The 22845-nt window shown below is 34.5% G+C and overlaps 1 protein-coding gene and 1 long non-coding RNA gene across 3 annotated transcripts in view; one reads left to right on the forward strand and one right to left on the reverse strand.

Annotated features, from left to right (window-relative positions):
- The window catches only part of LOC118184062 (potassium voltage-gated channel protein Shaker-like), a 533454-nt gene that overhangs the window by 400105 nt on the left and 110504 nt on the right, over nt 1-22845 (reverse strand). The window lies entirely within an intron of this gene.
- LOC146995997 (uncharacterized) overlaps nt 1-22845 on the forward strand; it is a 144596-nt gene that overhangs the window by 71500 nt on the left and 50251 nt on the right. The gene's annotated exons all lie outside the window — the stretch shown is intronic.

Genomic DNA, 22845 nt, shown 5'->3' on the forward strand with positions numbered 1-22845 from the left:
TATATATTTCCCTTTACAGCATTTAACTGTAACATAAAAATTATGGTAAATAGGTACAGCTTTCAAAAAACCCCATTCTACCAATAAAAGCAACAATGTGCTGAGCAAGGCTTTGTGTTTAATAGAGCTTAAGTACATAATATTTGTACTTCATGATACATTTTATTATTCAAGACTAGTCACAACTTGTGGTAAGAATTTTACATTTAGATTGAGTTTGCGTCATAATTGCTAGAAAAGTATAAATAAATCATAATTTAATTTGATTAACGTTTAACAAGTTAAAGAATATTTACCCACCTTATAGCAATAAAATTAGGAACATAACATTGCAATTTGGGGACTTGGATCGCTTTTCTTACGAATATATTAATCGACCTTCCATAGAAATCCAATTAAAGTTAATTTATTCATATGACCAGAGGCAAAAGTCAAGCGAGAAGGTAGGAAGAGATTTTATTGATCATATCTTTAAGGATAAGTTTCTTCTCAGACAGGAGCGTCAATATTGAAAGATGGAATTCAGAAGAGAACTTGTGCTTGGAAAGCCTTTCAGATAACGCAACAGAGTTTTTTTATTCAGAATTAAGGGTCATTTCATAAAAAAAAAATATTTCAGTAAGGTTACGGTTTGTTTTACTTATTCCTAAACTTGCTAATCATTTTGATTTTAGTTATGAAATTGTAGGATTTTTTAGAATTAGGTAACTGCCTCCATTAATTTCACTTCTGAATAAAAAGAAGTTTCTATTTTAATAAATTTTAACTAAAGAATTTTCACCTAAGCATTTATTCCTAGAAATTCAGGTGCTTAAACTTGTACAACACAGAAGATAAAGTTCAGTACGTTACTAACCCAGTTCTCGTTATCACTGTATATAGACTGCTCTCTAACAAATGCAGAATCATTCACCGAAACTCATATCAACACTCAGGTGAGCACCTCAGTAGAAAGCAACATTTTGGAGACCTGTTACAGCTCTCCATTTGAACCACAGATTTACTCCCTATTTAAACTCAGTTTGCATTCTGATGACTGCTGACTGAAGAAAGAAAAGTATTGAAAAGAATTAAGAAAATGTTAGCGTTTTAGCTAAAGTAAATCACATACGTTTATGCAGTCAGAAACAACTTTACTTATATTAAGAAAATCAATATTACTATTGCTGAATGCATAGTAATGAAGTCATGTTATTTTGATTTTGTGACGAAATTCACGTCCAGTCGAAATTGAATAATATTGCCAATTCACTCTGCATTAATATCTTTCATTTGTCTCTAAAATTACAAAATTGAAGCGCATACGTATTAACAAGCCAGCTGCTTAACAACAGTTTTTACCTTTTAATAATATTTTAATACTTTTGTTCTAGAAACATGTTTTAATTTTATTTATACCGTGACTAGCATGATTAAAAACGGGTCTGAAGTCATGTGGGTCACTTCGGTTATAGAAAATCTGTCTATTTTTCTAATTTTCCTAAAATAATTTTTTCTTCAAAAGAAAAATTTAATGATAATTACAAAGATACATATCAATATATAGCAGGTTGCAATCGTCCATGCTTAAATTTCCAGAAAATGTTAAAAGCATGCAATCTTTGAGAGATAAATGTTAAAGCACAGTAATCTTCGAAAGATAAATTTAATATTTTGGTTTTTAGAAAGATGTTTTAATGTTATAAGAATTATTTCAGATGAATAAAGTTTGGCAAAGTATGGAATTAACTAAACAGTTAAACAAATACTTGACATACGGTTACTCATCTTGTGTGTGCATTGCCACAACTTCATCCTGCTTAGCTTTGTAAGTATTTTGATATAAAATACAATAGATTGACTTTAAATTTCTCCCTTTTCTGGTATCAAATTTTATGCAATATTATACAGATTAACTCGTAGTTCAATTAAACATTTTAAGAATTCAAAACAAGCATATGCCATATTTTGTCACTTTGGAATGGGCACAAACTCATCAAAAACTGACTGAAGCGTGTTTCACAAATGCTCATAATGTTCACCATTTCTGGTATGCCGAATAGTATGCATCGAAGGGAGGATTTATTTCAACAATACTGAAAGCTCTCTTAGCAGTTTCTCTGACGGTGATTCTCCAGTTGATCGAATTCGTGTATCAGCAGCTTATCTCGTCTTAATTGTTTGAGGTTTACAGGCACGTAGTTCATTTTCAATTACCACTCTGAATTCTTTAAAAGACTTGTGCCAATCATGCCGTAGCTGTAGCTAGGTTTTCGGGATGGAGCTGTGACTTTTATTTAAAGCCAATATTTTTGTAACTGTAATCTGTGTTTAACCTGAAACTTCTCTTTCGGAAGGAACCTTCAGCACCTTCAACTCCCCCCTAAATGTCATGAATCACTGTTCTAAATGTCACCTACATGTCATGAATACTTCAGACTGTCAGAGATATTATTATTCAAACTGTCATGAAAATATTTAAGACCTTTTTTAGTAAAATCGTTAATTAATGATGGTTTGCTGTGCAAACTTTTGTGCACCGCCTCTCGTGTTTCATCATGATCATTACCATTAACAGCTATGATGGGAAGAGAAACTAGCATTTATGCTGACAAGTATAATACAATAGCCCTTTCGGTGATAGAAAAATCTGTCTACTTTTCTAATATGTTTACCAAATGAGTCGAGTTACCAAATGAGTTGCATAGAACTAGTTATAAGAACAAACGTTCCTCTTTATATTAATTACGTTCCTCTTTATATTTTAACGTTTCTCGTTCATACATTCGTTTCATTCTTGTCAGAAGAATATTTTTCTTTCTTTAACAAGACAGAAAATAATCGAAAAATTATAAGCCAATAAATCCTTGATTTCATTGCTTTAAAAAACACCAGTCACCTCCACGAAACGATAAAAAAGAAATAAACTTTGGTCTCTCTCTTCCTCTCAGTAAAGAACTTAAATGCCATAATTGTGGGAGTGCTCTGAAAACAACACACACAACCTGGATTTGTAAATGGAGTGCTGAATAAAGAGGGTAATTTAGATTCCTAGCAGTTTTCAGGCGTCTGCGATAATAAGCTCATTCTCGATAATCCATTTTGTTTATTGCCCTTCCGTTGAAACGGAGCGAGATTAGGAAGGTAAGAAATAGCTCCAATTTCCTTAATCTTTTCATGAATGAAAGAGGTACTTCTGACAGCCCTTCTAAGTTTCATTAACAACATCTTTCCTAGCGGTAGAATTAAATACATAAGAGATTCAAAATCTTCTATTCCATATCTAAATAAATGAAAATACTAATTATTTTTTCCTTACTTTTCTTATGTTTAGGTTGGAGAATTCGTTAATTTATATGCAGGCATTTCTATAATAGAAAATGTACAGAATTCTTAAATCTGATTGTATATAAATACTTATATAGAAATAATAAACATCTAGAAGTATTTATTTACAATCATATTTAAAAATTCTGCATATTTTTTTAATTCTTCATATTCTGCTTACTTAATAACGATCGTATTCCTTTCATGGAAAATTCCACGAGTCTGCTGCAGGTTAAACATTTTCGAGTGGGCCAGAAAAAAAATATCGAAACCATGATAATGATTTCAAAAAGCGTGGTCTCTAGCTTTCACATGCATGAAGTTCTTTTATGAAGAAAGATAAAAATGAAGAGAATGGTTGATGCTAATAATAAAAAATCTGATTGTATACCACGACTTCCTTGTATGGAATATTAAATTATACGCAATTTTCCCACATTTCATTTTAACATAGTGAATTAACAGTTAACGAATTTTGAATTAAATCTACTTCGTTGATAACGCTTAGAACACACTAGAATAAATGCACGATTTTAAAGTTCATTATATTTATTTACCATAGCGACACTTCGACGCTGCATTCACTTAACAGCATTGACATTCATTTTAAAACTCAGAGTGCACAAAAATTATATCATCTGAAGAATTACCATAAGTTCTATTCAAATACTATAATAAATATAAAGCGTTATATAAAAGAAATTAAACAAAATAAATAAAAGCTTTTTCGCAGACGATTCAGCTCCACTTCCTAATGCGCATCCGCAACTAATTAATTCAGTTCTCCCTTCGCGGCAAGGCAAAATACATAAAATTCAAAATATTTTCATTAAAAGTTTACAGCTATAGAAAAACATAAAACACCAAATACAGTTAAAACTCCTGTGAAGGTTTTGTGGATATAACGCTGATTTTTGTTGTTTGACTTCTGAACAGTTAAAACAATTAAAAAAAAACAATTTTTATAATTACAGTTTCTATATAAAAATAAGCTAATAACTTAAATGTTGATTCCATAATGAATTAAGCATAATTTAATTCGCAATAATAAAAGAAGACGTTACTTTGTTGTTGGGAAGCTTTGTTTCTCTAGATTGGCAACAAATCCACTATTCTGGTAAGTTTTAAATGTAAACAAACATGGACGGCATACCAATCAGAAATTAGACTTAGCCGCACTTAAAAAACTTTTAAATAGTTGATAATTCCACAATTATTGCATGTAGGTTAACTGACGGTATAAAAAACCTTAACTGGAAGATAAGAACAGCATAACTCAATTATTTTTAAAGCAAAAAATGCACAATTTAAAAATACATGAGAATAAAGTAACTAAGATCACTGAGCCGAGTAACAGAGTGTATATAAATATACATATATTTATATACTTTTTGTGCGGTCGATTGCAACCAAAATACGAGGTGCACATCTACATGTTATAGCAATCCTATATACAAAATTCCAACGCTCTGAGGTTACTCGTTTTTGAGTTATGCGAGATACGTACGTACGCACAGACGCCACGAAAGATTTTCTTCAGAATTCATTTTAAATGAGTTTTATAAATTTTTTGGGGGAATAGAGTCCTTTATTCTGTCTTTACGTACAGGTGACAGGTGACGGAGGACGCCTGGTGTTTAACACATGTAAACAGGCTTGTGTCCCAGTCCTCCAATATCTAGGAACAACAACTCCCTGGTGTCCCGTGAGGCTGCCTCGGGAGTTTATAATACAGATCTAAAAGATCAATACATGGTCTAACAGGGGCTGAGGATTATTGTTTGACAATGGTTACGTGGCAATAGCTTTGTGGATGTGCATGGCCATTGGAATAAAACAGATACATAAAAATATACAAAACAAAGAGAAGAATAGATACATGTACAGACAAAAACAAACAAATACTAACAGATACGAACATAAAGATCCATTGGTATTAAGAAAAATATGAAGAGGGACACATATGTAAGATTACAAAAGTAAAATGCTAAAATACAGAATGGGGTAGAGGGAGTCATATATATGATTGCCTTTACCCCATTCTGTATTTTAGCAGCAATAGACATATGTGTATTGCTACATATATGTATATATAGTGTATATAGTGTAATATAGTGTATGTAGTGTATATACTGTATATTGTGTAATAGTGTATATAGTGTATATACTGTATATAGTATAATAGTGTATATAGTGTATATAGTGCTACATATATGTGTATGTAGTGCATTGCTACACATATGTGTAGCAATACATTATATACACATATGTGTAGCACTATATACACTATGTGTGTCATATGCTACACCTATGTGTATTGCTGGTATCCTTGTGGTTGTAAGTGTGCTGTGAGTACTTAAACACAAAGATGAAGCAATGAGTACCGGATGTAGAGTTATGGTGCCAGGAATTAGTGTTAGAGTTCGCCTGAAGTACAGTCTGCACTATATTTCAAATGTTCGAGAGTTCAGGCTACACTAAAGTTTAGTGTACACTGTGGTACTAATAGCACTAAATTTGGAGTTGGCACAGTCACTATGTTTAACACAATTGTTATAAATTGGTATAGTCGCTACAGCGCAGTCACAACGGTTGTACAGTTACTATGACAGTGCACAGTTTAAGAGAGTTATCCAAGTCACGGTGTAGGTACTGATGGTCAATGATGTGTGCACTAGTGCTTAAGCATAGTTGGAGTTGATGCACGATGTATACGTGCGGTGTACCATGCATTGCAGTAGGTTGGAAGGTGATGTAGGCATTCGAAGGCACTTTGTGTTGGCACAGTTGGTACTCAGCTAGCACACCGGTAAGGTAAGTACTAAAGAAAATTGATGTGTGCACATAAATTGAAGGCTTGATGGTAGGGAGCTTTTGTTTAAAAATTTGTAGCCCCTGAGTGATAAGCTTTTGATAAGGTTGGATAGACGGCAGGTGGGACGGAAAGATGATCATGTTAAAAGAATTGCTGGATGGGTCTTGGTCTATTGCAGTGAGCAGATATTTTGGCCCATTGCCCCGATTTGAGTGACAGTTTTGCAGATTTGAGTTACGGCTGGCTTTTGGTTGATGATTAAGCGGTGGTACGCATCCTGTTCATGGTTGGACAGGGAGGTGATTGTCTTTTGTCAGCTGGCAGGTGAAAAGATAGTGATTTGATGATATGTTGTGCCTTTGGAAATAGCTGGGAAATGGGCGTTGTCTCGTGACATATCGAGTCAGCGGAGCGATTGCAATGTGTCGATCCGTGCTGACTTTTGGGGGGAAATCGTAGGTGCGGCGGCCATTTGTACTATGGTTCCATTCCTCTTGCCATTTGTTGGAACCCTTTACTCCGGAACTCTCCTTTTATGTAGGAGGGTGGGGCTTGAAGTTGGATCATCTGGTGCATTTGAGTCGGTTACTGCCTGACTGCCTGGTTAGCTAAACGGTCTGTTGACTCATTGTCTCCGTTGCTGGCATGTGCTTTTATCCACATCAGCGTCATGTGCATACGTGAATGTTGCTGCAAGAGCTGCTAAAGGACGATGACTAGTAAGGAAGTGTGCTGATGGATCTGGAGGGTTTTAAGTGTTGAGTAGCTGTCTGTATAAAGTGTGACATGAGTTAGATCATTTTGGACAATGTGCTGCATTGCTGCGGTGATAGCCAGGACCTCCGCTTGGAAGATGCTGTTGTGATTTTGCAAACGGCCTTTCTACTCTTGTGCTATCAGGTCATCCTGGTAATGAATGTAAGCACTGCCTACACCTTCTTCCTGTTTAGAACCATCAGTAAAGATGTGCGTATCTCGTGAAGGTGCTTGTATTCCAGTGTTGGTAGAAGTGCGTGGGATGATAACAGAGATCCCTTTGCCTTTAATTGCCGGGTGTATGTGGAGAGGGTGTCCAGGTGTTTCAAACTGGACTGGGCTGTAGGTTCTATTGTAGAATGTGATGTCTTTTCTCAAGTATATTAGAGTTGTATATGCCGCTTCCATTTCTATTTTGATGTGGAGAGGCAGCAACCCCGCAAGGACAGTCACCGCGCTTGTCGCAAGGACAGTCACCTGACCAAGTGAAAGGCTCTGGTGAGGTTGAGGGCAAACGGGCGTTGGACGGAAGTCATTAGTTTGATTTTACGAGCTCCCATCGGGTGGGCCAAAGCAGCGGCAGTGTATGTGGCGATCTTCTCTGCCACCGTGTGATATAGGATCATCTGTATATAGTGGTTCTGCCCCTAATTTTGCCCTTGAACGGTGCGTGCCTTTCTTGCAATGAATGGTGATAGTCGTTTTTCTGATGTCTTGAATGTGCGGAAGCCTTGTGAGTCCTTGGTCCCAGAGAAGGTCTAGATATGTAAGAGTTGAGACTATCTTTATGTTTTGATTGTGCAATTTGACACAATGGAGAAGTGAAGGATTTGCACCTGCCCTAGGAATGACAATGACCATGGATGGACCATGATCAGTGGAAAATTTATGTTTTAAAGCAGTGCACATGTTTTCGAATATGGTACATGTTGCAGTCCCGTTTCTTTCTAATTCCCCCGAGTGCGTCCTTTGACCATCAGAGCGGCGTCGTCTGCGTAAGCAACAACTGTAGTATGCTGTGGCCAGTCACCTTCCAGCATAGCATTGAAAGTTAGGTTCTAAAGAACCGGTTCGGCGCAGGAGCCCTGGGGGCATCCTCGCTCCTGACTTTTGGTGGTTGTGCCGTTGTCGTTGGAAGTTAAAAAGCTTCGTTTATCCAGATAACTATTAAAGGTGTTAAAGATATTTGCTGGGCAGCGTACCGTTCTGAGGGCTTGCTTGATGGCAGGCCACCAGAGGGTGTCGAACGCGCTCTGCAAGTCAATGGAGATGAAGGCTGTATGGTATCCTGTAGCCTTGTTGAGTTGCATAGTGTCCCGGATAGTACAGAGGGCATATGTGGTGGAGAGACGTGGTCGGAATCCAAACTGTCTTGAACTGAGGAAGTTGGTCGTGTGCAGGTGATAGAACAGCCATTGGACATGTAGTTTTTCATAAATCTTACCCATTGCGGATAAAAGGCAGGTGGGTCGATAAGAGCACGGGTCTTGTGCGCTTTTATTTTTCTTTAAGAAGATAACTAACTACTTGTCCTTGTTTGAAGGCCTGCGGAAAAATTTGTAGATGAAGAAGTCTATTGAAGAAGGTGATTAAGAATTATGGACATGCATTGTAGGCCGCCTTGATGATAACATACTCGAGGCCGTCTGTGCCTGGTGCCTTTTTGGGCGAGAGGAGTTTGAAGATGTGTCTGATCTCACTGCTACTGAAGGGAATATCATTCGGGGTGGTGGGAGTGCTTGCATTTTCGCAGATGATACGATGTGCGGGCGCGTCCTCCTCTGGGTTATCTTTTATCTTCAGGGAAGATAGTGCTCAGGATTGTGCTGGCAGTGTGTTCTGCTATGTTGGTATTGTCGGCCAGTGGTGGAGTCTGGATATGGATCTGTGCCGGGCGAAAGACTTTGCCGGTGGTAAATTTGTGGAGGATGCCATATGGATTATTACTAGCTGTACAATAGTTCCATCAACTGGTGATTTTGGCTGTTAGAATATTATTTTTGTAAAGGGCTTTCTCTTTCCTGTATGCCAGCAAAATGTGTTGTCTACACGAGATTCCTTGCAGTTTCTTCGCGGACCGGGTGGGCAGGATGCTGTGACATATATCTTTCAGTGTCGCCAGGAGTTGATTGGTGGTCCATGTCGGCTGAACTGTTAATGCTGAGAAGTTTTCTTTCTTCGTTATATAAGATGGTGGAGAAGGAGAATGTGAGGTGCCGGATCGTATTGCCTGGGAGCTTAAACCTGGTAATAACAGAAATGGCGGTGTCGCAGCTGATGGAGAAATATATGTACTTGTGGTCTGAGTTACTCTCTTCTTTATTTACTGTACAGTCTTGAATTGTACGTGCGATTTTGTGCATGCAGAGAGTGATGTCTAGCCAGCCAGTATTGTAGGGGTTATCATGAAGTGCGGTGTGCATGAAGTCGGTGGAGCGTCTGGAGTTTTGAGGAGATGGAGGTCATGGCAAGCCAGAAAGTCTTCCACTTCTTGGCCCTTTCGCTAGTATCCGCATAGCCCAATATACTGTTATGGGCATTAAGTAATCATCTACAAAAATCGGAGTTGAGGGATATCGTTGCATGACATCGAGGACGTTGGTGGTGAGATTCACAATATCTTCGGAAGGTGGTGATTGAACAAAGATGATGATGAGATGAAAGTTTTGAAGGGCTATTAGTATGGTAACGATGTCTCATTCTTGTTTAATAACTAGGGGGCCAGGAGGGATTGCAACAGGCAATGGCTGCTCTTGGGGATTGATTTTGGAGAACGGATTTCTGTTGAAAGAGTTTCCAGCCAATTGGAAGACTTGAAACTTCCCCTTTTCTGATGCAAGGTTCTTAAAGTACAGGTAGTCGGCATCATGCGTAACTGCGTGCTGGATAAGCTGTGAAGTGGCGGCTCGTGCTCTTTGAAGGTTGATTTGTATACATTTTACAGTGTCGTTTGATTGCGTGGTGTTGCTTGCCATATTGTTTAGAATGTCAGGAGTACCATTATTCGTACTGTGCGCTACGCTTGATTCGTGCAATGTACCTTCCGTATATAGGGCAGGTGACGTCGTAGGCTGGATGTGCGCAGGGTGTCTTATTGTGGCTCCTATAGTTCCAGTCTGCACAGTTGATGCAGGTCGGTTGGTGGGCGTTGCAGTCTTTAATGTTGTGGCTGCTAGAACAGAACGCGCAATAGATCGTGTTCTTACAGTTCTGTTGGGTGTCCCCGAATTCCTGGCAGAGGTAACATCTTCGGGTGTTATAGAAATTCTGCGATTCGATGTGCTCGTCAACTGAGGTACATTCTTGGGGACTGCATGAGTTAACGGTAGGCTAGTGGTATGCATTCCAGGACCCACTTGAGTCCATTTCCTTTGTCTTTTAATCTGTAGAGGACTTTAGCTAAATTCTTGTTGAGGTGAAATTCAGATTCTAGTGCGTTTTCGATGTCTGCCTGGGAAACTGCTGGGTATACGTCGTGGATGGCAACTTTTGGAAGTCTAGTAGATGGTAGTTTAGTCGTAACTAGTTGCTTTCCTTGGGTACTCTGTAGTTTTTTGGTAAGTTTCTCAAGATCTTCGGAAGTAGCACAGTATACAGCCAGATCCTCTTTTTGAATTGGTCTTAGTGTAGTGATCTTAACCCCTAGTGTGGGAAGAGGAAATTCAGCACTGAGTCGGTCTTTAAGTTCCTTCCCTGTGAGCTACGTGTCTTCTTTAGGGTAAAGTAAGAGAGTGTGTTTCGATGGTGGTTTTAGACACCTGTACATAGGATCTTGAGACTTTTGGAGGTGTTGTTGTTGGCGTGGACACACAGAGGAATCCGGGATCCGTGTTGGTGGCTGACTGTGCTCCGTGTTGGTGGCTGTACTCATTTCTAATGGCTAATTCTTTGAAAGCTTCGAGGATGTCTAGTAGCTGTTCACGTAGTTCCTTGGTTAACAGATGTTTTTTACCGCCATAACTAATTGCAATTTCAGCTGCACTCGCGTACAGCGTGTCGACGTTATCTTTGTAGCTGATGTCTTCTGAATTGATCAGGGTTAACGCTTCACACTTGCGATGGTACAGCGACGTATCAGCCGATTTATCTGTTGACATTGTAATGATTGCACTATTTGTGATGCACTAGTGGTGGTGCACTGTTGATGAGCAGAGAAGCACGTAAGGGAAGGTAAGATGGTTGGTACGCAAGATAGGTGGGGATACAAGCTTACGGAGCGGTGAGTGTAGCAAATGTGAAACTTATTTGAAACATTATTAAGTTAACAAGTATAAAGCAATGGCAGTAATACCAATGAAACAGATAATAAAAATAGTGCTTAATAATAAAACAGGTAACACTTCTAGGAGATAAACTGCTTATAAAACTAGCTCATTAAAAAAAACACAGCGGGTAATTTAAAGTCGGTGTTAAAAACCAGAAATTACTTGGTGTAGATTTACACACTAATTAAGGCAATGGCTAAATAGTACGGTGTGCATAAAAACAACAACAGTGTGCATAATAAATATGTTAATCAAAACAGGAAAACCAGAGAACATGGCAGATAACAGTAAATTGTTAGATCTAAATATCACTATTTAATTACAAAAATAATTAGCACTCTAGTTAATTAAAAACCAATTAATACATGAAAATCCAGATAAAACAGCTATTCAGGCTACAGCTATTCAGAGAATAGAATTGTAATGGGTTATGGTAATAAAACGTACTACAGATATATGATAATTTTAGACAACAAACACGCTAATTAACACTCTAGTAAATTAAAATCCAATTAACACCTGAAAATGAGTAGGTCATAGAAATATCCAGAAAATCCAGCTATTCAATAAGCATAATAACTATTGTAAAAAGACTATGTGGAGAGCGTCGCTCAAATTTGTCTGAGAAGGCACTAATTAGGAAGGTTAATTAAGTGTTCGTAATCAGAGATACTAATTAATATTTAAAACAAAATGCGTACCTTGGCCGCTAGGCTTCTCTATGCTGTCCTTACGTACAGATGTCACGTAAAATCATTGTTAAATTGCATTCGATATCGGTGAAAATGGATATTTTTGTTGAAATATGATAGCTGAAACATTTCGCGATTACAATACTTCCTTTTTACTTCGTACAAGGAAGTAAAAAAATGTGGAAATACATTTTGCAGCTAGAATAAAGGTGTAGTTCAAATTTTGAAACAAATAGTAATGACAGGTTTCGTATCCGATAAAGCTTTCCGTCCTGCAGCATTTTAATATTTTAACTTTAACATCAATAATGTCATTACAAAAGTTCATATTTGACCTTTAATTTTGCAACCGTTGGTCATAGAAAGATATTTTCAATTATAAAAATGTTTTAAATGACGTAAAAATTCATTGTCTGGCATTTTTAAATTTCAAAAATTTAATTTTGTATGAAATAAGAAATCCAAATTTTTATACTTTCCCCAATCCCTATACCATATATTTAGGAAAATGTTAGGCTCGTTATATATATATATATAATGAAGCAAGAAAAAGACGGAGCAACGTCGATGCGTAATACCTAGATATTATAAATCGTAGATCCATATTGAAGAACTCCGATTGCGTTGTATGCTAATATGTTGAATTGGAAATATCTGAGAAACTTGACAGTCGAGGCAGTTTTAATTCCATTTTTATTTGCAACTGAATTTTGTGGCCAGAGTCACTTGACAATCTAGTCGTGCCTATTCACAGAACATTTACATTTTTTGATACGTTTGCGAAAGCGAGCACAGAAAAACTACATCCTAGCATGGTAGAGAGCGAAGCTGAAGTCCGTAGTTATGCAGTATGGAAGCACACGAAAAGAAAAATTTTGGTTTGATTTAAAAGTTTCAGTTCTCAATTATTACGTCATCAGAGCTGCGCAGTACCATAGAATGATCTAGAAATGACGCAATCAGAGGAGTTACTACGATTTGTGAAACACAGCGGGAGAATTAAAGAGCTACCGTTAGTTTAAATTAATTTTTTGATTTGCATTTTTTTTATCTTACACACAAATATATATATATAAGTGTGTGTATATATACCACCACACCACGAAGGCATGCTAAGAAAGCGGGAGAAATACCTTATAATATTAGTGATATTAAAAAATATATACTTTCTTTACTAAAGTGACGCTAAGACATGCTTTGTTTACAAAATAATAAACTTTGTTCACGCCAGGAATATTTACAGAACACTTTTGCAAATTTTACCTGTTTCAGTTAAAATAAATTGTTTTCTTCCAAATCCTGCAATGCTTATGTGAAATGATCATCTGTTAATACCACTCTTATCTTTTTTAACTTGCTTTTATTTATTGCATTAGAGTGCTTTAGAGTCTGCTGCTTTTATTTATTTTATTAATTTTTAGAACGAATCTTTACGTGCATATGGAAAAATAAAATCTTCGGAACATCTTAATAGTTTCCATATAGAATCAAATTTATCTCTTAAAATTGTAATCTGAAGATGTCAGATTGCAGGCTAACATCCTGAAGAATATACCTTTAAATTTTTAGAAAGGGGAAAAGAAAGAAAAAAGAAAACTGAATAATTTTAAACAAAAATTAAAATTTGAAAGCAGTTAGATTTTAAAGTTTGATCAAAAGGGTTATTTTAAAGTTTAGTATGGTATCTATTAAAGAGATGCCCCAGGTAGAATAGCGAAACATTTTAGAGTATACAAGATAAATATGCATTTAGATTAACACGGCAGCGTTGTATATCTTCTGTATAGTTCAAAAATGAAAAACATGCAATGTAATTCTGTAAAAATATTTAATGTTTCTAATTAGATGTATATATCATGAATTAAATGTATTTTTATTTAAAACAATCATATTAAAAAGTAAACAAATAATAATCTTAAGAACTGCATTTATTGCTTTTAAATAGTTTAGTTTGTTTATCAGTAGGTGACAGATTAGATATGAAAGAATAATATCTTGCAATTTCCACAATGATAACACGAATGAAAAGTAAAAAATGCATTAACAGTGGACCCCGGAATTTTGCGTTTGGAGATTAATATCTTGTTTGGAATAAGGGAAGTAATTTTAAAATGTAAATTTGACTCTTAGAGAAGAAACTGCAATCCGATCTTAATAGGCAGATTTCAGTTTAACACTACACACAATTTAAATCTAAGCAGTTAACATAGGCCTATTAGCGCATAAATAAATCCCCCTCCCAGAAATTAAAGATGCAGAAAGATTGCAGAGATGATGAATAAAGATGCAGAAAAATGCGTAATAAATTGAATGCACAAATCAGATAATAATAGGTTAATAAAATGTTTTCTAGTCAAAAGAAATATAGCAGAGCTCTGGAATTTTCCTTAGAGATATTCGTACAACTGTTCACAGTATCTCGCAGTATAATCAGTATTTATACTTCAAACCATTAAAAATGTTAACTAAAATGCAATGCAAAGCGCATCTAAAGAAAAAGCTACTCGGATACCTCAATTCACCCGGAACTAAACAACTCGCAATAACATAATAACAAAAACAACTGAACTCAGAACCTCTCTCTCCGGCCTTTTATAGTTTTCAGCCGGTCGCCAGATAGTTCTAGTAATTTACGTTTCTAGAAATTACTGGAAAGAAATACGAGGATGGAATTACGGTTACAGCTAACATAGTGGTCAATTACACTTTTTCAATTTCATTACAAATTACCGAGATATCCATTTGCTCAATGTTAAATGCACGTTTGCCTGTATTCTTACTTTTTTCGGCATAGCTTTCTCTTAAAATTTGTCTCCCGCTACATTGCACGGGGAAATACAACAATTTTAATTATAATTTGACTAAAATTACATACCTAAATACAAATTTATAGCAATATTATTTCATAATAACTACGACAGGCGGAGCTTTGTGCAGTAAATTGACAAAGGAAAACCTTAATTATTCAAGACGTAGCTGGCTGGATTAATTGGCCAGGTCGCTTGCGCATGGGGTTTGCAAAAAGTATTTAAAGGAAGTATCCATATTTTTTATTTCCCCAGGATGTGAAACACGAAATACAAATACAATAAATATCTCGGATGGGATTTCTTTTGAGGTTTTCAATATATAAATATATATCAAGAAAAGATACTGAAAAATTGGCAGCTGTCTTTGACATGAATGAAATAACCGTATGTCTTTTATGCATTATGCATCTCTAGAAAAGATGATGAACAAACTAAGGAGACGCAATAGACGGGAAACTGTAGAACTACAAAAATAGAAATCAATTTTATTTTAAAAAGGTAAATGGTATTTATAGTAGTATCAAGAGTTTACCAATTAGCATTAATAACTTTAGACACTAATCGAAAATAGTGCTAGATGATTTTTACTTCTCACTAACCTACATACAGAGATAAGAGAAGAAATCGTTTCTGTCAAAAAATTCCATAGCATGTTTTCAGCAGGAATTAAACTTTTTACTAGTTTTTTAAATATTTAAAAATGTTTTATAGCTATTTTTACCCCAAAACACGTTTTTAACTATTTTTACAATGATATCTGTCTGTCCGACTTTTTGTGTATCAAAGTCCTTATATAAAAGTTAAAGAAACAAAAAATTTTTTCTCACATTTAAGCTTTCTGCATTGATCAGTTCATTAGATTCTGGGTAAAACTGCGCAACCGGAAGTGGTACTTTAACCCATAATAGTTTAATGGGCAAACGGAAGTGGTACATTATTTGAAGCAGGTAACAGTTTTTAGTGATAAACTATCTTAAAACATAATCCCAAACATTTTAAGACTTTTATACTAATGGAAACAACGCATAAGATATTGGCTAAAATTGATAACCCGGAAGCGATATTTTACTTGAAGGCCTCAGCAGATTTTCGTGAAAAAAGTGCAGTATATAAACTTCAGAAAATCAGCATTTAAAACCCGTATATGATAGAGAACAACATATTAGATATAACTGGTTTATATTAGAAAATGTTCACTTGTTAAGTGTTGCTATACTTTATTTTTATATTCGCTATACTACGTAGATTGTTTTTTTTTTTTCAACCTCTGATCGCACAGTGCAGGTGGTTGGTGTGTGTAGTAGGCGACTGCGCATCTCCCCCTCCACACGCTCTGTCACTGGCGTATTCAACACGCCATTTTCTGTTGAGTTGCAGTCACGTAAACATGGCTGTCGCTATTGGTTCTCCCGCCAATTGTGAATTGCGAGCTGTTATTCGTTTCTTGCAGGCAGAAGGGAACAGTGCAGCGGAAATTCATCGAAGAATAAGTCGAGTGTATGGAAACAGCTTTATGAGTGATGGTGTTGTTCGTGAATGGTGTCGAAAGTTTAAAGATGGCCGAACTGATGTGCATGATGAAGAGGGTCAAGGACGCAAGTCTGTCGCTACAGACGACATTGTTCAATGAGTTGACCAAGCGGTTAAGCAAAATCGAAGGTTCACCATAAGGTGAATTATCGATGAAATTTCCGGAAGTTTCAAGATCTTCCCTGTACTCTATCGTTACTGAACAGTTGCGCTACAGAAAAGTTTGCGTTCGCTGGGTCCCACAGATTTTGACTGACGACCACAAAACTCGTCGAATGGTTGCAGCGTTTGAGTTTCTTGACCGTTACAATACTGACGGAGAAGAGTTTTTGAAATCCATTGTGACAGGTGATGAGACATGGGTTCAATATGACACGCCCGAAACGAAACGACAATCACAACTATGGATGCACACAAATTCTCCAAAGAGACCCACAAAATTCAAACGAACCTTTAATAACCGTAAGGTCATGGCAGCTGTTTCTTGGACCAAAAAGGTATGTTGCTTGTGAAGTTTATACAGACTGGAACAACAATTCATGCAGATTCATATTGTGAAACTTTGCGAAACTTACGGAGAGCTATTCAAAACTAACGAAGAGGCATGCTGACTTCTGGAATTGTTCTGATCCACGACAATGCCCGTCCTCACAGCGCTCGAGTAACCCAACGGCTCCTTCAGCAATTTCAATGGGACATTTTCGAACATCCACCATATAATCCCGACCTAGCGCCGAGTGACTTTCATCTGTTCCATGAACTGAAGCAGTGGCTTGGCGGGAAGCGCTTCCAAAATGACGTGGAGCTGAAAGAAGCCGTCACAACTCACTTCCAATCATTGGCGGGGACATTTTATGAAGAGGATATTGCAAAGCTTGTTTACAGATATGACAAATGCCTCAATCGTCACGGTGATTATGTAGAGAAATAACCTGTATTGTACATTACTTTTGGTAATAAAATCTTTTTGTATATTCACCCGTCTTTTCTTTATAGCCCATCGGACGTTGAAAAACAAATAGCCCTCATATATGTATATTTGTGATGTCAATTAATGAAAGTATTCGAATGATTTGCTCTAGGTATCTTTCCCTTAAAACATTATTACTGTTTAAAGTTGTTAAAATCGTTTCAAATTACTAATTAATTTTTTTTTTTGCTTTTCTGGCATGTTTATTCGCAAAGTTTAGACCACTAACTAACGAAAAATACTAATTCCGTATCTGAAAACTTTGGAAAATATTAAAATGCTTAATTTAATTATTTTTTTGTCTTGAAGATGCGGATGGCAACGATTTGTAAAACAGCTTAAAATGGAATCCTGTTTTAAACTTTTATCTTGTAAAAAAAGTAAGATGTTATTTTTATGTATTTAAAATTCCAACAATACAATCCATAGGACGCTAAAAGCCTTATTACTATGATCTAATTTTATGATTTGCAGTCTGTGAATTGTTTTGATTTTAGTTTTAAGATATTGAGATGAATGAGTTTTAAGACATCAGTTGATTATTTTAGTTATTATTTACTTTAGGTATTACTTATTGTAAATTTAGTTATTCTTCCGAACAGCGGTATCGGCATTTTGTTTAATATGATTCGGAAAAGGCGAAGAGAAAAAGAACGTGTAGCTGGTGGTATTTCAAAAATAATAATTACGTATTTTAGTATCAAGTAAAAAGAAAAACTCGAAGAAAGTTGTTTGTATTGTTGTTTTTATTGTTGTCATTCTGAACTAATAAAAAATTATTGTAATTTCGACTCCAGTTGAGATTAAAAATTATTACAAACGTTAAAAATTATTAATATGCTATAGATTATATTCGGCAATAATTATATTTAAAAATATGTACATAAGAAAATAAAAATAAATTATAGTTTCGATTTTAAATCGAAGCAACATTTTCGATTTACAAGTAATGTTTTTGAAAATGACAATTGTCATAAAAAATGAAAATCTGAAAGCTTTCAGATTTTACATTACGCCCAAAGGTTTTCTTTTAGCGTTTTGTGTGTTACCTTTAGTTATTAAATATCATGTTCTTCGCACTTAAACTACAAAATTCAGTAAATATCGCAAAATAATCTTAAAATGAGCATATCTTTAGAATTTCTGATTCACAGTCTCGCGCGCTGGAGATATAAAGATTTTTTTCTCGTAGAGTGTTGCCATTTCTAGCTTTTAAATCGTAGAATTTGCTAATTAAAAATTCGTTAAAGGCTTACAAAATATGAAATAGATAATAAAACAAATTCCAGATTCCATATCTGGGCTTCCAGATGCCCAAATTCTGGTGGAAACGTAAGTTATTCAAAATTTGAGGGCTCTAGGTAGCGTTGTTTTATCACAATGCGAGAAATATACATACATTTATGCAGATTCTTTATTATTTAATTTCTTTAAATATGAAACAGGGCAATAATATTTGGTGGCAGCAGAAATTAAGAGTCCTTCTGGGCAAATTTCCCCTTTGGACTAACAATCTGACAGAGATCACTGAGCAGTCAAAAAGCTTAATTGTCTCCGTCAGCTTGACAAGACTTAACGTCATTATTGACCCATCAAAAATATCATTTGAGATAGATTATTTGGGACCAAAAACATAGGTTAGGGATTTTAAAAACACAGGTAAATTAGTTGATTATTTTAACTCAATGCATTATTCGTTTCTTTAGAGAAGCAAGCTTTACTATTATATGATACTGAGAATTCTCAATAGAAAGTCGTACTTTACTCAGAATTCTCAATAGGTTTTCGTGAAAAATATAGAATCTCTGAAATAAGAGTTTGGCAAATAGGTTTGTTAAATTATGTCACCTGGTGACTGGTTCCCATGGACTCAGATTTCGAGCAAAGACAATCATTCACACACTGAAAGTATAATCTTCGTCTTAAGTGTAGTTTTAAAGTTTAAAACTGCCAGTCTGTAGTGAGTTTAGATATAATGATCGTTCTTTTGACAAGTAAAAAAGAAGTTAGGGAAAAAGTATAATTTAAGACTAAAATAAAAATATGAAATCAGAAAAGCTTCAGATTTGAACGTTAGCCAGAGGACGGTTTTTAATTTAAAGCTTGAATATGAGCTTCCTGACCTCACAGTTCATCAGCTTGCTGTTGGATTCACTCCAGCAGCACACGATACTTACAGATCAAAGGGATTTAGATTGTTGATACTATAGAAGAAACAAAAAAGAAAATAAATTATAGTATACATTTCAAAGTTTGTTCCATTCGTTTTTTAAAATATATTATAAAAAGCTTAATTTCTTTTAATTAAAAACCAATTAAATTATATGTTATTTAACTACCCAATACAATGCAATATTTTAATAAATAAATGGTGTAAACATTTGAACAAAAACAGGGTAAACATAGCCAATCATATCTAATTAAACATAATCCAAAATTTTATTTTTTTTTCTATTTTTTGGAACAAAAAAGCAGATTACGGGATTCTCAACTGTTCAACTTTTTTTGAACAGAACTGTGGGGTTCCACCCTTTTATCTGACAGCTAAATGTGGAGGAACCTAATGAACAACTAAGCGAATAATCGCTTTAGTTCAGGAACAGAGACGTAAACTCGAGAAGGGTTAAATACCCTTTATTACTCAAAATAAGATTTAACCTTTTTCTCAGGGCATATACAGCAAAACCTCCACTTGGGCTTGAACTCAAAATAATAAGAAATAATAACTAATGCTTAATTAAATAGATATAGCCGAAGATATCAAAATTCTAAATAGTTGGCCCCTAAATATCAAATAAACTGGCGATGCTATCAACCGAGCTTAGCCTTAGAGAGAATGTAGCCAAAAGGTAAGCGCGCTAGTCAGAAACTCCGGCTCTCTAACGAAGTTAGTGGAACTTCGACTTAAGTACCACTCTTACTCATTTGAATTAAACGTGATTCTAAAAGCACATTCTGGTAGGAAATTATAAGCTGAAATTAGGAAGGACAGGAAAGTAGCTTCAACTAAAATTAAATGTTAGAAACTTACGATAAACCTTACAGAACTATTAGAATCCTCTACTTTCCCTTTCATTAGCAATTAACATAGCAAGCGAAAGTAACCCTTAGGGATTACGAATAATCTCTTGCTTATTAAGGAAAAAAATGATTTGTTCTTAAGAATCTTTACATTTCTTTGTGCTACTAGGCATAGATACTAATGATAATAGCTTTATAAAAATGATGCTGATTTCATTGTCGAATAATTTTTTCCAGGAGTTTTAAATATGCTCTATTCTACAAAAATAATTATACGGAAAATGTTTTCAGAAAACTGTATATTAAAAAATTCCTAGAAATCAATTTGATGTTGACATTATTGTTCAGAAAGCATAGCAAGTTATAAATATTTAATATATATATTAAACGTTTCAAAACATACTTGTCTATTTTACTAATGACAAAAATTATCATTTAAAGATTTTTTTAAAATTTTCTAAGATCCTACTTAAAGCAAGGCAGAAAATAGATTAAAAAGATTTAATAGATTTCGGATGATCCAAAAAAATGTAAAAATTCAAATCTTTCGAAAAATACGTATAATAATAGCTCGATGCGGTAAACCTAACACTACTTTCTTATAGCTTGAAAAATTAAATAATCGTTAAGTTTAAAAAATATGTACTGTTACGTTATTTAGATGTAAAACATTTTAAATTAAAAAAAGTCATACAAATACATCTTTCTCTTTTAAAATTATGTAATATTTATTACTGCCGACTCGGGAAACTAAATTCTTACTGTGAAAGAATTTAAAACCCAACACAAAATATTTCAATTTTAAAGTAATTCTGAATTTATTTTTGAATGTCAAATGAATGTACAAACAGAAAATTATTAGAATATTGCAAACCCATTTTACCATTTGAGTAAAATTAGAAATATATAGAGAAACCTGTAATTTATGTTTTACTACAAAATTCATCTAAACAAATGGATTTTATTTCGAATTCAGACGGTAACGTACCCAAGAAAAGAAGTCAGAAATTTTGAAGTGGATCAGTTATAGGATTTTAGAAACCTACTGTTACACTAAATCAGAAAATAAAACTCTGAATTATTAGTAAGTAAATTTTCTGCAAATAAACTGTATGTTCAAAGAATAAAAAGCGATAATGTGTATTTAGGTAACTGGTATTAGAAATAATTACATTGGATTAGATGTAGAATAAGAGGCTTATCTTATTAATGATACATATATTAAATGTTAAAATACGCCAATGGAAGAAAATGAGAAGAGAAATTTAATTAGAAAACATCTTTTGACATGATTATACTCCTGTTCTATCGCTTGTGATTCAGTCTTCTAAGGACACGTAAGGACAGACGTAGATAGTACGAATGAAAACAATGAAGGGGAATAATTTGTACATAATGAATTCATCATAAGCTTCATATAAAATGTAAATTAGTATTTCTGGCTTCTAAATTAATCGCATCACATCATTTAAGAAAGTGGCAGTGTTATCAGGAACCTAATGTTCTATTTTTGCTTGCCATCATTTATTAATTAGAAGTTCATTTCTTCTGTTAATTAGATTAGATTTGATTATGAAATAGCCTCATAGCAATCAGAGCAGACGATAATTTCTACCTCACGTAATTATTCTCCTTTTAGATTACCAGCATTTTGATGTGAATGCCCATACTATCTTTAGGGTACATTTTTGTATTAGGGTAGACTATTGATAGTTTTAGGTACGAAATTCATATTGGATTTTTCTAACTTTAGTGAATGCCAAAATATTAAGTGTTTAATGTTGTGGTTTCAAAATTTAACGATATTTTTTTAAAGACATCAGTTATCTTTTATTTTTGGTTTCAAACATTTTTGAACAAATTATTCATCTCACACCGATTAGGACATAAATATTCCACACATAAATACTAAATATTCCGCAGATGGATTTGTTTGATTAACATTCTAATCTGTACATTTCGAATACAGTACAAGTTTATTTCAACAAGTTTTCAAAATTCGTCATAACACGATACCTATAAACATTAATAATTTCATTTGGGATTTGTTTTTGTTAAATGTAAAATAAAAGTACTTATAACCGTTTCGCTAAAAATATGCATGTTCATTAATTTAATTATCATTAGTTAACATACAGCTTAAAGCTTTTAGTTAATATTTTCCTCATTTTGCAGTTTTGACGAACAAGTAAATGATGAATTTACCCTAACTAGGGAATAATGTATCTGTAATTACGTAAATGAAGTTATTTAGGACAACTACCTCCAACAACAAACGGTACTTTTTGAGAGATTTTTTTCCACACTCTAATAAAAGTCTGATTTTTTTGGACAGCGAACTGTTGCTGTTTTGTTGTAGAGGTCGTCATTTTTTACATTTCAATTAGTGAGAAGCCATTATTGTTATTAGTTTAACAGTTTTTGTTCAAGTTCATAAAATTCTTTTTAACTTACAGCAAATAGGGTATATCTTCATACGTCTGTAAACTTGTAACTAATGTTTGTTAATGATTAGAAATTTAAGGCTAGAAGAACTGAAAATTTTATATTTGGTTAAAAAAAAGTGAAAACGCACATTGCGAAAGTTCTTATAGAAAATGTTAGAAAGCGTTAAATTTTTAATGTAAAATTAAACGTTTAATAATCCTTTGATACGATAAACCTGGAACCCGAGAACTGC

Source organism: Stegodyphus dumicola, chromosome 8 (assembly GCF_044657685.1).
Source record: "Stegodyphus dumicola isolate Sdum_Otavi_A_Nest chromosome 8, ASM4465768v1".
NCBI lineage: Eukaryota > Metazoa > Arthropoda > Arachnida > Araneae > Eresidae > Stegodyphus > Stegodyphus dumicola.